Raw genomic sequence first — 15,869 nt, forward strand, 5'->3', positions numbered from 1 at the left:
AAATGACCTGCCCACCTGCTGTCGGTCATCCAACTGCCAAATGTACGCTGATGATACAGTGATTTATGCGTCAGCCAGAACATCAAGCGCAGCAGCGGACATATTAACTAAGGAGATGGAAGATGTATCCCGTTGGCTCAAAGACAACCATCTCACTCTTAACATTAAAAAGACAGTATCTATGTGTTTTTCTATAAGAGGGAAAGCCTCCTGTTCTATCAAAATTGACCAGGACACAATTGACCAAGTCACTGAATTTAAATTTTTAGGAATCATCATAGACTCACAGCTTAAGTTTAATAAACACATTAAGAAACTCACTACAACGCTCCGAACAAACTTGAACTGTTTTAGATTGACAAGGCATCATATACCTGTTAAGGCAGCCTTACTGTTTTTTCATGCCATGATACTGTCTCACTTGTCTTACTGCATCACCGTATGGAGCCAAGCCTCCCAGACATCAATTAAACCTATCATTATACAAACAGGCTTTAAAGATATTGGATCAGAAACCAATAAGGTGGCACCACTGCATCATAGTAAAGAAATATAATCTCTTGAGCTTTGAGAATTGTATGAAGTTCTCTTTTCTTAAACTAATTTTTAAATGTGCAAATAAACTTGCTCCTGCAGTATTATGTCCTTTTGTAACAAAAATAAGTACAAGAAGGGTGGCCACCAGAGGAGCAGTGAACGGCAACTGCATAGCAGAGGTGCGCACAACTTCTTTTGGCCAGTCGAGTTTCTCAGTTATTGGAACTCAAATGTGGAACAATTTACCAACTATAATAAAAACACAAACTGAGTTTAAAACATTTAACAGACAACTGAAACACTGGCTGAAGGAAAACCAAAAATGTAATCATGACAACACACAATAGATAACACACATACATGCACACACAGCATATATAGGTCACACTCATCATATTGTTTCTTCTCTCTGCACAAGGTTTTAATGTTATAGAAAGTTTGATTTTAGATAGCATATATTTGTATAATTGTATACTGTAGGCCTATATATTGTTTAATTGTATAATTGTATATTTTAGGTGACTTATATATTTCATTAGAATAGGTAGCCTGCAAACCTTTTATGTATTCACATCTGCAAGTTGTGTCATGGCCTTGCCATGTCATGTTTGTAATAATGTGCACTGCTTTGTCCCTGCTAAATAAACTACTAAAAAAAAAAAAAAAAACTTCCTTTAGGGCTTCGGCCTCCTAATTGATCATTGTAGTAGGCTATAATTGAATGCCCTCTTTCCTATAGGTATATGATACCTCCACCACTGGGACGTGGCAACAATTCTCCAAATCCATACGGGGAGGGGGGGGGATGCTTGTGGACCGTAGGGGTGTACACTAGACATAAATAGGAAGCAAACTCAGGAGAAGGAATGACCTCACAAATATTTATTTAATAAATTGTTTCAAATAACCCTGCCTCGTTAAATCAATGAGCTTGGTGTTTTGCTTTCAAAAATAGGTTATAGAAGAAGTCTAAACTGCAGAAAATAAAAACATCCATGCTGCCTTTTAAGGATACCTTGGAATATCTGTCTATTTTTTAACCATCGGACCCTAGTTTACGACAAAAACAACACAATTGACGGCAGCTCCTTTGCCGCGGGTTTTTTTAGAGCCATGTATTAGAGCGGGCGGTCGATAGCAACCACAATAGCAACCATGACGGTCAAGTGACTGGATGCAGCCCCGTTGAAAAAAATAGAATACCACCCTACAAACTCAGGAGATTAATGATATTTCAATTATTGTGACCATGAAGTCTTTATTTGCATGGGTTTACATTTCGTTCCGTGTAGCATGGAAAAATCGGAGAACACTCCCATTCAGAATGCATTGGTTTACATTTCGTTCTTTGGAGCACGGTTATTTTTATTTATTTATTTATTTTCAGTTGTTGAGGAGGTGCTGCAAGGATGCAATTTTTTTTGCAATAATCCAAAATCCAATGGAAAAACCCGTTGGCTTTTTGTCAAGGGAACCCAGGGCGACGCCCACTTCCGGGTTGGCCAACCTACGTCATCCCTCCGCCACTCTATACTGTAAAAACACATGTTCAAGTTGAATGATAATGCATGAATTTATTCTTTATTCTGCCATAGTAACACGGTAAATAAATGGCAAAAAATAGGCTGAGAACGAATTCGTATTTACGATGTGTTCAATAAAACGTAATCACAGACAAAATTACATCACGACTCATTACAATGGGTGCCCGGTCATTCAGCTGTTCAGCACCCAGGCTCTGGAACTCCCTCCCCCCACACATAAAACAGTCAGACACCATTACAACCCTCAAGTCACAACTCAAAACTCACCTGTTCAAACTCGCACACAACGTCTAACTGATCACTGTCTTGATTGTTTGTTTGTTTTGTCTTGTTTTTGTTTTATTTATTTATTATTTATTTTTTTTCCACAATATCTTGTTTTTAAACGATTTATGATAACTTTATGCTCTGTAAGGTGACCTTGGGGGCCTTGAAAGGCGCCTCTAAATTAAATGTATTATTATTATTATTATTAAAATATGTTTTTTAGACAAACGTAATTGAGAATGCCCAATAGTTCTCTGGGAACGTAATTTTGATGAGAAAGGGTTGCTCTGTCAGTTGTCAAAAAAAGCGGACGGACGTGGCAACGACCTTAGCTACCCAACACTGACCTGCGTCGAAAAAAGAAGCGCATGGTCCTCCGTTAGCCAATGGGATGAATGCTCATAGCGTCTCTATGTGCAGCCATCGGCTCTTCCGTTAGCCAATGGGATGAATGCTCATAGCTTCATATATTGCCGCGGAGGGATGACATTGTAATGAGTGGAAAACCCCCTGCGTCGAAAAAAGAAGCGCAAGGTCCTCCGTTAGCCAATGGGATGAATGCTCATAGCATCTCTATGTGCAGCCATCGGGTCCCCCGTGAAGGGGTTACATTGTAACGAGTTCAAAACCCCATGCGTCGAAAAAGGAAGCAAAAGGGTATCCCTTTTGCGTCAGAAACTGAAGCCAAAGTCACTGATCGTTCGTCAGAAATCGACTCGCTCGGAGTGAGAATGTGTTGCCGCCATCGGCACACGCGCAGGTTAGAACACACACGGAAGTGCACACACAGCAGCGACACTCGCAAACAAGTTGTGTTTTGTAATTTTCTCACCTCGACAAGAAATGGCGGGTTGTGTCATATAAAAACCGCCTAATTCATACATTGCAGAGACCGGCATATCAACACAGAAGTCACGTGATTCTTAAGAGACAGTATCCCTATAACACAAAACAAAAACATGTCAATAACACAGTATGGTGAATTATCAGTATAATATGGGCAACCTTATGAGTGGTTGTTCAAGACATAGTGAAGGCATGATGCCACCATAGGTTTGCAGAGAGCTTTATACAATATATACTTGAAAGGGGTGGGGCGGTGGTGTGGGGTTGCGAGGGCCGCTGTAACCCAGTGTCCATCCTCACGAGAAGAGGGGGTGGAGGACAGAGAGTGAGAGAGACTACATTACTTGTACTGAAACTTTGCTAGTCTCTCTTTCAGTGCAGCAAAGCGGTCAATGACTTTCTCATTGAAATTACACATGTTGAGGACTAGTTCCCTCTCCATGGAGAGCATGGCCAGTGCATTCAGACGACCTGGCCCATTGCATTTCGCAGGAATGTCTTAATTCTTTGCAAAGTTGAGAAACATCTCTCAGCTTCAGCTGTTGTCATAGGAGTAGTTATTAGAATGTTCAACAAACTCACAGTCTCAGAGAATGTCTCCTGGAGGTTGTAGCTCATGATAACCCTGGTACAGTGCCAGTGCACCACAGCAAGCCTTGATTCACGATTCTCATAGATCAGAGACAGTTCCGTCTTGAGCTTTGCCTAGTTCAGCCTGATCCTTCAGAGTGGCATTCAGAGCATCAGCAGGAAATAAATGTCAGTACCTTTCAAGCATATTTCCTTGTACTAAGGTAGCAATCACAATGTGGCCAGTGAAAGAGAACCTCGCTTTGGTGTGAGCCAGGATGGTGTCGCAGACCTCTTCAGACAGGAGAGTCTCTGCTTCGCCTATTCTGTCAAACCGTCCTTGGTCTGTCGGTTCCTGATGGCTCTTACAGCTGGTCAGAGTCTCTGAATGCAAACAAACCAATAATGTGTTTGTTAGGCTGTGTACAGTACTGTAGTCTACGGGATGCACGTGTTCACACTTTATCCAGTACAAAGATGTCAGTATACCCACTTAAAATGGGCAGGGATGCATAATGTTAGTGTTAAGCACTGTTTTTTTAATCTATTGTGATGGTAACTTTACTCATAAATCTATCTACAGTCAAGTATGCCTTTAGAAAAATATGATAAAATATCAATATAATATGGGCAACCTTTTATGAGTGGTTGTTCAAGAAACACTGAAGGCATGATGAGTAAACCCACTTAAAATGGGCAGGGCATACTGCATACTGTTAGTGTTAAACACTGTTTTTTAAGCTATCCATTGTGCCTTGCCTAACCAGGATGTCTCGCACAGAGTAAAGCAAGCTAGATTACACCACTGGCAATATATTATAAAAAAGAACATATTATAAAAAAGAACACAAATACAGTTTCCATTCATGCATATGTTCTCATAACAAAGCTTTGCTTTGAGAAGGATCAAATAATATAAATGTTATCTTACCTAATGGTCTACACACTGCTTGTGAAGCTCTTAAGGGCCCTTTTGATGAAGACTGCATCAATGTCCTTCTTCTGGAGCTTCTGGTACAGAATGTCGACGTGGGGCATGATGTTGTGAAAAAAACACCAAAAAAACACAAAAAAAAAGAAATCTTCGTCCTGTAGCATCCTCACGTAGCCAGATGCCTCTCTCACGCTGAGCTGGTCAAATGGACCATGTGAACCCATCTTAATGGCTTTGGAAAATTCAAGGAGTCATCTTGGTTCTCGTACACAGTGTTGAGGATCATGCTGTTAAAATTCCACCTTGTAGATGAAGCTCTGGGCAGTCTTCGTGAAACAATCTTGTCTAGAACGCTGCACCGTTTCGGTGACCGGGAAAGGAATAACGCAATACCGCTCAGATCGGAAAAGAAAACGTTGACTTTTTTGATGCGGGAGGTAGCTTGCTGCATGATGAAATTAATAATAATAATAATAATTCATTTTATTTGAGGGCGCCTTTCAAAGCACCCAAGGTCACCTTACAGGGCAGTTTAAAAACAGAAAACATAATCAACAATCATACAAAAACAAAATACATTGAACAGTTTACATAAGTGGGGTGAGATGGGTTAGATGGAATATGTCAGTTTAAAAAGATGTGTTTTGGGACGAGACTTAAAAGTGGAAAGAGTTTCGGAATTACGGGTGTCAGGTGGGAGGGTGTTCCAGAGGTGGGGGGCAGATCTGCTGAAGGCTCTGGACCCCATGGTAACCAGGCGTGCGGGAGGCACAGTGAATTGAATGGAAGAGTAGGACCGGAGAGTGCGGGTGGGTGTGTTGGTGTGTAGGAGTTCACAGATGTATGGAGGGGCGAGGTTGTGGAGGGCCTTGAAGGTGAGGAGGCCGATGTGCCAGTGTTCCACCTAGTCCTGGGTCTTCCCCGAGGTCTCCTCCCCACTGGACGTGCCTGAAACACCTCCCAAGGAAGGCGCCCAGTGGGCATCCTTACCAGATGCCCGAACCACCTCAGCTGACTCCTTTCTAAGTAAAGGAGCAGCGGCTCTAATCCGAGTTCCTCACGGATGGCTGAGCTTCTCACCCTATCCCTAAGGGAGACGCCAGCCACCCTTCTGAGAAAACTCATCTCGGCCGCTTGTACCCGCGATCTCGTCCTTTCGGTCATCACCCAGCCCTCATGACCATAGGTGAGGATAGGAACGAAGATCGACCGGTAGATCGAGAGCTTTGCCAGTGGAGAACAGGGCCCGTGTATTTCCGTCACCTGAACTGATCAAATTGGTGTAGTGCAGGGCTATTCAACCTCCTTAACAAGTGGGCCGAAAAGGAAAACCACTGGGGGTTGAAGGGCCACACAGAGTAAAACTACGTGAATGAATCGCTACAAATAAATCATACTTAAACTAGTGTTAACTTGATATATATAGTACTACTACATGGAATAAACTTGTCAGACGCATTCCTTCCTTCTTCACTTTTAATCATATCATTATAACAGATTTTGTTCTCACATATTTTGGACACGTATTTAGAATTCAACAATGTTGTTTGAATCACCGCAAAACAGAACTACTGTACATATGAGACATTTTGAGCCAGTGAGTCAGTGAGAAAGATTGCACTGCCTAATTTGCCTAGTTTGGCTCATCCTGAGACACTCATGCAGCTTCTCATAGGTCATGGAGCAACGTGCCCTTGTTCTGATGGCATTCATATGAGAAAAGCTAGACTCACACGTATCGGTTGAGCCAAACATTGTCAGAATAAGTGATGCCAGTTCCTGATTGTGGGGTACTAATACTGGCTAGTATCACCGGCTACACACAGAAACCTGATTTGCATGCAACTATGTTTCTCCTATATTTTATTTATTTTTTGCATGCAACCTCTTGCGGGCCAGAAAAAAATTAAGAGGGGCCGCATTTGGCCCACGGGCTGCTAGTTGAATAGACCTGGGGTAGATTTGGCTGTAGAAAGAGTGTCCTTGTAGTGAAGAATGTGGTTGTGATATATTTCTTTATGTATAACAAGTCCAGTTTTCTTGCAGAGGCGTGCCTTTCTCCTTGAGTTTGCGTAGTTCAGTGGTATACCATGGGGCAGAGTGAGTGAAGGAAACAGCGGGATTTAAGGGGAGCCAGGGTGTTAAGAAGATCATGAAGACTGTTGTGTAATGTGAAACCAGATCGTCGGTGGAGGACAGACTGTCAGTGCTGGGGAGGGAGTTGATACCAGTAGAGAGTGTATTTAAATTAATGTTCTTAATGTTGCGGAATGATATAACACGGGGCAGGTTTGTAATGGAAAGTGTAAGGTTGACAGTAAAAGATATAAACATGTTGTCGGAAATGGGGAGTTCAGCAGCAGTACAGGCAAGAGGAGTGACACCAGAACAACAGACCAAGTCCAGAACATGTCCTTTGGAATGAGTGGGGAAAAGAATATGTTGCTGCAGTCCAAAACTATCCAGGCAGGATGTAAATTCACTTGTGAGGGGATTACTGATTTTGTCCATGTGTATGTTGAAGTCCCCTAGTAATATTATGTTGGGTGAGAGTGAGGAAAGATGGGTAGTAAAAGCAGCAAATTCATTTATAAAATCACTATTATGCTTTGGTGGGCGATAGACAGTGGCGTCTATAGTAGGTGTAGGGCCATTCAGTTGAATGGTGATGGATTCAAATGAGGAATGAGCAGGTACAGAAACGGGCGAGACTTTACAATTCTCGCGATATATTATCGCGAGACCACCTCCTCGGCCAGAGGCACGGGGTTTACAGGAGTAAACAAACCCGGGAGGTGTGGATTCGTTCAGGTGTGAAAAGTCGCTAGGCTGTTGCCAAGTTTCAGTCAAACAGAGGAAATCAAGCTTACGGTCAGTAAGGAGCTCCTGGACGAGAGGACCCTTGCTCGTAAGAGAGCGGACGTTAAATAGGCCGAAGTTGACGTCGTTGTGTTGGTGTTTGGTGTTGTTGTTGTTAGCCGACCTGGCTAGGCTGGCTAACACACTGCGGTCAGCTTTACGTCCGGTGATTCCTGGGGGATGACGAGAAGAGGACCAGAAGGAATGGATCTTTAGTCTAGATCTCTAGTTGTTTAGTTAATTTTCGGTTGTCAGTAGGCAACAAACGGAGAGGACGCTGGCGCTGTCTGTTCGCCGCTTCTCCAAGCAATTTTTGGGCCAATTTTTTTTTTTAAAGTGATTTTTTTGTGGACATATAATCTCTATTTGGTTCCCTGCAAGCTACATCAGCGATGAAAAGCAAGCTTATGGACTGTCTTTAGATGTTCCAGTGTTATTGTTATTGTTATTGTGAAGAGCCGTGTAGCTCACTTGCTATTTTGGCGTCCCTAGCAACGGCTAAAAACAACGGCTAAAAACAAGTAGCCGATGTGACATTTTCCTGGTCACTGCTGGCGTTTTTTTTTCTCGGTGATCCTGGTGAGGAATATGCCCTGGTCAACCTGCTAAGCTGTCTCTACTGTCTTGTGGATTTTCTGCACTGCCTCCCAGCTCTTCCCCAGATGCTTCGGGTCCGTACCTAGCTGCTAACAGGCTAACATCACTCTGGCTGGTTCGATGTTGACGTACTTCGCACCACAGCTGCTGAAGTACAACAATCGCTCCATCCCACCCTGTATTTCCACCATTAAGCCAGCTAGGACTATTGCGTAGACCTCGATATATCCACAGAGGCTCAGGGAGAAACGTTATTTATGGTCAGCCTGCCGGCTTCATCAATCTATCAGGTCCGCTGAGACGGCTGAGGGCAAAAGACACAACATCGCGAGATCCCCGCACTCCCGGCTGGATAGATTTCATGGAGTGGATTCCAACCTGCGCGGAGTGGATTTTAAGTCTCTGCGACCTGTACAGAGAATAACCCCACATTCACTGGTCAAATTTGAACTTTTCAACACTCAATCCTTGAATAATAAATCCAGCTTGATTGAAGAGCATATCAGGGAAAAAGGACTTGACTTCATGTGTCTAACAGAAACCTGGCACCAGCCAGAGGTTTACTCTGCCCTAAACGAAGCCTGTCCCCCAGGCTACAGTTACTTGGAGGCAGCCCGCAGAACTGGACGCGGTGGTGGCCTAGCTGTCATCCACAAACAGGACCTGGAGTTGTCCCCCATGGTGCTGCCTACAACTTCCTCCTGTGAATGTCTTGCATTCACATGCAAGCCCCCCCATCCCATGACTGTTCTACTCATATACAGGCCCCCAAAACCCAACTCTGCTTTCATCCCGGAAATGTCTGATCTCCTCACAACACTCTGTACTACCTCTGCCAATACCATCATTCTGGGTGATTTAAATATTCATGTTGACACCCCTCATGCCAGCCCGCTGCTGATTTTCTTCAGCTGCTAGACTCCCTCAACCTACAACAACATGTTGATGCCCCCACACACTCCAGAGGACACACAATTGACCTGGTCATCTCAAACTCCGCCCCCATCAGCAACCTACAGGTCTATGATCTTGGCGTCTCGGATCACAGAGTTGTGTCAATGGAGCTCCCTTTTCCTTCCTCCCACACCAAACCAAAGCGGCAGATCCACTTCAGGAATGTGAAAAATATCAACATGGATGCCCTGGCCCTGGACCTTCAACATCTCTCCTCTGGCTCAACTGACTCCCCCTCTGTTGCTGACTCAGTGGACTTATACAACCAGTCCCTGCGCAGTCTCCTGGATCTCCACGCCCCCTTAACATCGAGGTCAGTCTCCTTCTCGCGCTCCGCACCCTGGTACACCAGTGAACTACGTACAATGAAGGCGGCTGGGCGTGTCCTTGAGCGGCGACTCAAGGCCTCTGGTCTGACCGTTTACAAACAGGCATACAGGGAACACAGGAGGGCATATGCTGAAGCCCTGAATAATGCACGGTCCAGGTTCTATTCCACAATAATCAACAATAGCCCTGGTAACTCCAAACAGCTCTTTTCAACTATCAATCACCTTCTCAAACCCCCTTTACCATCAATCTGATGTCAATCTGATGTCACCACGGAGAGGTGCAACATGCACATCAACTTTTTTAAACAAAAAGTGAATAACATCCGCTCACACCTCTCCACCACTACTGTCCTGCCCCTTCCAACTGCTGACCCACCGATTGATTCTGTCCAGACCCTCTGCTCCTTCTCCAGCATCACAAAGGAAGAGGTGGAGGACGTCATCAGGAAAATGAAGCCATCCACCTGTGCACTAGACCCCTTCCCTACAGCTCTGCTGAAGGCCAACATCTCTGCTGTCTCTCCACTCATCACCAATATCATTAACCACTCCCTCCTCGCCGGCCATATCCCATCTGCAGGGTGAGAAGCTCAGCCATCCGTGAGGAACTCGGATTAGAGCCGCTGCTCCTTTACTTAGAAAGGAGTCAGCTGAGGTGGTTCGGGCATCTGGTAAGGATGCCCACTGGGCGCCTTCCTTGGGAGGTGTTTCAGGCACGTCCAGGGGAGGAGACCTCGGGGAAGACCCAGGACTAGGTGGAGAGATTATATCTCAACACTGGCCTGGGAACGCCTCGGGATCCCCCCGTCAGAGCTGGTCAATGTGGCCCGGGAAAGGGAAGTCTGGGGCCCCCTGCTTGAGCTGCTCCCCCCGCGACCCGACCCCGGATAAGCGGACGAAAATGAGATGAGATGAGATGAGATTAAAAACTGCTGTCATCAGACCAACATTAAAAAAAAACCTACCCTTGATCCAGAAGTCCTCTCCAACTACAGGCCCATCTCAAATCTCCCATTTCTGTCAAAAGTTCTGGAAAAAACAGTTGCAGCACAACTCCAGGATCACCTCATACAACATCACTTGTTTGAAAAATTCCAGTCTGGTTTCCGCTATGGCCACAGTACAGAAACAGCCTTGGTCAGGGTCACAAATGACCTCCTGATGGCAGCAGACACCGGCTCCCCATCTCTCCTCATCCTCCTGGACTTAACAGCTGCTTTTGATACAGTTGACCACAATATTCTCCTTCACCGCCTGCAATACACCATTGGACTATCAGGAAATGTAAAGAACTGGTTCACCTCGTACCTCACTGACAGAACTGAGCACGTTGCCCTGGGCAAAGCGAAATCACACACCAACAACGTCACCTGCGGTTCCCCCAGGGCTCGGTGTTGGGCCCGTCACTGTTCTCACTGTACATGCTCCCCCTGGGTAGTGTCATTAGCAGGCATGGCTTATCTTACCACTGCTATGCTGATGATACACAGCTCTACATCAGGACAACCCCCACTTCTTCTGCCCCTCTGCCAACATCCACACTGACCACCTGCCTGGAGGAGATAGAGGCGTGGATGAAGCTCAACTTCCTACAACTTAACAGCCATAAAACGGACGCCATCCTTGTTGGCACGCCACATCAGCTCCGCTCCCCCACCATCACCAATATCACCTTCTCTGGCCAAAACATCCCCCTTTCCACATCCGTCACCAACCTCGGTGTTAAAATGGACCCACAACTTAATTTTGACACCCACATCAAACACCTCTGTAAGACAGCATTATACCACCTCAGGAACATCGCCAAACTCCGCCAATCACTCACCCTGGCTGATGCAGAGAAGCTCGTTCATGCCTTTGTCTCCTCCAGGTTGGACTACTGCAATGCACTCCTCATTGGGATCCCTGGCAAGAGCATCCAGAGGCTCCAATACATTCAAAACAGTGCTGCCAGGGTCCTGATGAGGGTGCGCAAGCATGACCACATCACCCCCATCCTGAAATCACTGCACTGGCTCCCTGTCCCACTCAGAATTGAGTACAAGGTCTCCCTCCTCACCCACCAGGGCCTTCACGGACTTGCCCCCCTCTACCTTCAGGAACTCCTCACCCCCCGACAACCTCACGTACACTCCGTTCAGGATCCACTCACACCCTCCAAACCCGACATACGAAGCTGTGCACCATGGGTGATCGGGCCTTTTCTGCTGCTGCCCTTGACTATGGAACGCCCTCCCTGACCACCTGAGGGCTCCACAGACTACAGCTCTTTTTAAACGGAACCTCAAAACCCATCTCTTTAAAAGAGCATTTAGCCAGACTTTCTTTGAGGTTCCCCCTTTTAATCGTTTTTTTTTTTTTTTTTTCTCTGAAGCACTTTGAGATTCTTGAATATAAAGTGCGTTATAAATACAATTTATTATTATTATTATCTGGTTGCTGTCGTCGATGTGGAAGCTCCGTCGGGATCCGCGGTGAACATATTTCCGACAATAGGGCCGAGGGAATTCATGGCGGTGGAAAGCCGGTGGTGGATCTGGCAGGTGGAAACGTAGCTGCAGGAACTCAGCGGCTGTGTATTGGAGTACTGCCGCTGACGAGAGATTGAATATGAAGGACAGGGAAGTCCAGCCGAGCACACCACACAAAATACGTGTCGATCAACATTGTTGATAATCCACGGGGAGACTTCAGGCAGCGGAGGTGAGGGCAGCCCAACAGCCCGGTGCAACAGGTAATGCTAATCCAGGCTAAGACACACGCTGGGTAACAGAATAAAATCTAGCAGGAGTCAATAGATGCAAAAGATCACTTGCAGTAGCTGAGTCAGTGGGCATCGGTTAAAAAAAACAAAACAATTAAAACAGTTAAAAACAGTCAAAGGAACCGGAGAGCAGCGGCTGCTAATCGCGCCAGCGTTCACTCAGTTAAGCTGATGTGCATAGCAAAGCACATAATGGGCATTCTTAAAATGTTCACGCACCTTTTGCTTCACACCATCCTTCTCTCCCCTCATAACACTGGCACCATCATAAGCTTGTGCAACGAGACTGAACCAGCCAAAAGCTGGTTCAGTCTCTCCAAAAATACATTGGCAATTGAAACTGACGTTGAATCCAGGATGGGAGTAAACTCAATTTTTTTTCCTGCACTGCATGGTTGTCATCATTGTATCTAAGCACAAGCACCAGCTGTGTCTGCGTGGAGACGTCCGTAGTTTCATCAGCTATCCAGATAGCGAGCTGACTTGGACCTCCTCCACAATCCTTTCCCGTGCGACCGCTAGCATACATTCCAAAAGCTTGTTCTGCCCCGTCTTGGATGTGCCCTTGAACACCGTTGCATTTTGAAAAATGCAACGGTGTTGGATGAAGTGAAAAATACCTGGGTTTGTGGAGCCCTCCGTCTCATCCTTGCCTCGCAAAGCCAATTTAAACAATCCGCAAAACTTCATACATTGGATGAGCCGGTTGAGGATGTGTCGGTTCTTGCTCACCTCATCGTTGTGGCGAAGAACAGCTAGCCGTTATCCCTCGTCCAGTTGAGTGGCAATGTTCACCCACCCAATAGTCGCAAATCTCAAGCAGCTATCCATGTGGCTATCCATGTGCTTCTTAATTTTCTCAGACAGATGATGCATATCCGTCACAGCAGTCGATACCCAAACAGTCGTCAGGGTGGAAAAGTAGGCAGGGGTAGCAGAAGACTACGTTAGCTTCTTCACAACCTGCTAGCCAGCTTTTTTTCTCATAACAATTTGTTGAAAATCCTCGGGTGTAGGACTTTCCCCCCTTTGTAGAAATTTGTTTAATTATTAATTTTGGTCTTGGAGGTCCTGATTGCTTTAATGCCAATTTGTCGACTAAAAGGAACTTCTTTCAGCGACACAACAGAATTGCACACATTAGCAGCCATGTTGAAATTAGCAAGTGACTTGATCGAAGATATCCCTTCGCGCTCTTTGCTCAGTTACGTATGACGGAAGGACTTGAGGGCGAGTCCCAAATCCCCATTGAAAATGCATTGAAGGCTCATTATCCGAAATAACATTAGTCAATGGGAGAATGCTGATTGGACAATGACAGATAATATGTCTAGAACACTCAAAACTACTTTTGCTGTGATAGAAAAAAAAAAATCCTCTTTCTCCCAGTTGCTAGTGCGTCAGCCAAATTGGCCCTATACACCATCTGCCTCTGCTCTCCTCCTTGAGCCTCCCCAAATGTCTTGCGATATTGATGTCCCCCTTCCACCCTGCAGACTATTTTAGTTGATTTATTTTTCTTATGTTTTGTGTGTATTTTGTGTGTATTCTATGTGTGACTGTAGGCTACTGCTTCCTGTCTTGGCCAGGATACTGGAAGGGATGTTTATCTCAATGATGATTATTATTTTCAACTAACCAATAGTAGTTTTTTTTATTTTTAAATGTCAATGCACTTTTCAGCCCTGAATAACAGTAAAAGCTATTTAATAATTGATTTGCATGCATAGTATGCTACACTTTCCATTGAACAATTACCTGTTACCATAAATTGACTAATTTTATAATGTAATCCAATGCTCACACACTAGCTGCTTTCAGACACACGTGTAAGGCCGCGTTCACATCTGGCGGTTTTTGTAATAGGGAAAAGTTGAGACGACCGTTTTTTCAACAAAAAGAAAAGCTGGCAGCGTTTTTTTTCCCTAAAATCGCCTAGCAACGAACCCATTCTAGACCCGATGTTACTCGCCTACTACGTATCCAGGCTAGAGCCCATTAGACATGTCGTAGATCTCGACATGTTCTGTAATTACAACTATTAATCGCTCCGACGGCACTTTCCCGAGTGGTTTATCTGCCATTGTTTCTTGTTTTGACAGTTGAGAGTTTCCTTCGTGACAAAGTGTCAATGTTCCGCTTGGGATTGGTCAGTTGCCCAAAAGACGCCTGACGTCGGCCGCTTTCTTCCTGAAAGCTGAACTTTTTCAACTCTCCTCATGCCAGAAAAAAACGCTGGGAGAGGCATTTAAAAAAACGGCCGTGACTTTTTCCAGAAACGCTCTGCTCCATAGGAATATAATGTTAAACAAGCGCTGGCAGATTTAAAAAAACGCTAGATGTGAACACGGCCTAAGTCCTGATATTCTTCTGATGGGCAGTATGTGTGAACAACATATCCTGACATTTGTACCTGAAAATCTCTCTAGGAAATGTAAATTAACTTATATGTGAATGAGGAGTAGAAAGTCTGTATTTCTCACAGCACTTCAGTGGGCGTATTGATGATGCTTCTAGATGTCATTGAGTGGCCCCCTAAAAGATAACCAGCCTGTTGCCTTTTGTTCGCTGAATGGTTAAAAAATATTTAAATGTTGGCACTGCTTTTAAGAGTAATTTGTGGTGAACGAATGTTATACGTTGTAAAATTATAGTCAAAATTTTATTATATTATGCGCCCAGAAATTTGTTACATTATCGACTGACCCACATTATTTCTATGGGTTTAATTACAACTTGAGGTTGAGCGCGCACATTGCGTGCGCGGATATTATAGTTATCATTAAATGCCAGAGGAAATTTCAACCACATAAGTGACTGTCATTACTTTTTATTTCAGTCACCTTTATCTTCCCATGGGACTGACAAGGTGTGTGTGAGGGACCGATGTGGTCTCTCACTGGACTGGACAGTGTGGACAAAACGAGGGCTGTCAATTCCGTTTTATTTTCTTATGTTATTGAATGTTTCACAAAAGAGCTTTTAGCAACTTGGCATAGTTTACCATAATTTAGCATAGCATAGCATAAATTTAGCATAGCATAGCGTAGCATTACTAGTACTGGCCTCACAACAAGCCAGCACCTACCCTCACTCACCTCAACAAAAAATTAGATACCCCTTAAATAAGCAAAGGAATTTGTCTCAATTGGACAAAACAAGGCCAGTTAGGCCATTCCAATAACATGGGGGACCATTTCCTTGACAAGGTTAGATTGACTGACATACTGCCCCCTACTGCGGTGGAAGTACAATTCCAACCAACAGTTTGCTGGTTAGTGAGAGACAGTGAGGGGGTGAGGAGGGTGAGGAGGTCTGAGGAGGGTGAGGAGGGGTTTCACTTTCTCAAAGTTTGTATGTTTGTGGGTGTAGTGTTGTGTGCTTTGCATGTCACCATACCCCCTGATCATGTAGTGTGTGTGTGTGTGTGTGTGTGTGTGTGTGTGTGTGTGTGTGTGTGTGTGTGTGTGTGTGTGTGTGTGTCTGTGAGGGACATTTCATGTGCGATACATTGCTATTTGTTACATGTACTTTTTGGGTGATGTTTTCGATTTTATGTGTTGTATTTACTTGTACCTAGGGACTGCAGATGTAAATTATCCTAAGCCTACCTCTGGAGTGATGCATGAAATGGTTACCTTTATGTTTGATTTACATGTTGTCTC

The 15,869-nt window shown here is 44.6% G+C and overlaps 1 protein-coding gene across 1 annotated transcript in view; it reads left to right on the plus strand.

The window, feature by feature from the left end:
* Positions 1-15,869, plus strand: part of grin3a (glutamate receptor, ionotropic, N-methyl-D-aspartate 3A) — a 78,024-nt gene that overhangs the window by 33,313 nt on the left and 28,842 nt on the right. The gene's annotated exons all lie outside the window — the stretch shown is intronic.

Source organism: Gadus chalcogrammus, chromosome 19 (assembly GCF_026213295.1).
Source record: "Gadus chalcogrammus isolate NIFS_2021 chromosome 19, NIFS_Gcha_1.0, whole genome shotgun sequence".
Taxonomy (NCBI): domain Eukaryota; kingdom Metazoa; phylum Chordata; class Actinopteri; order Gadiformes; family Gadidae; genus Gadus; species Gadus chalcogrammus.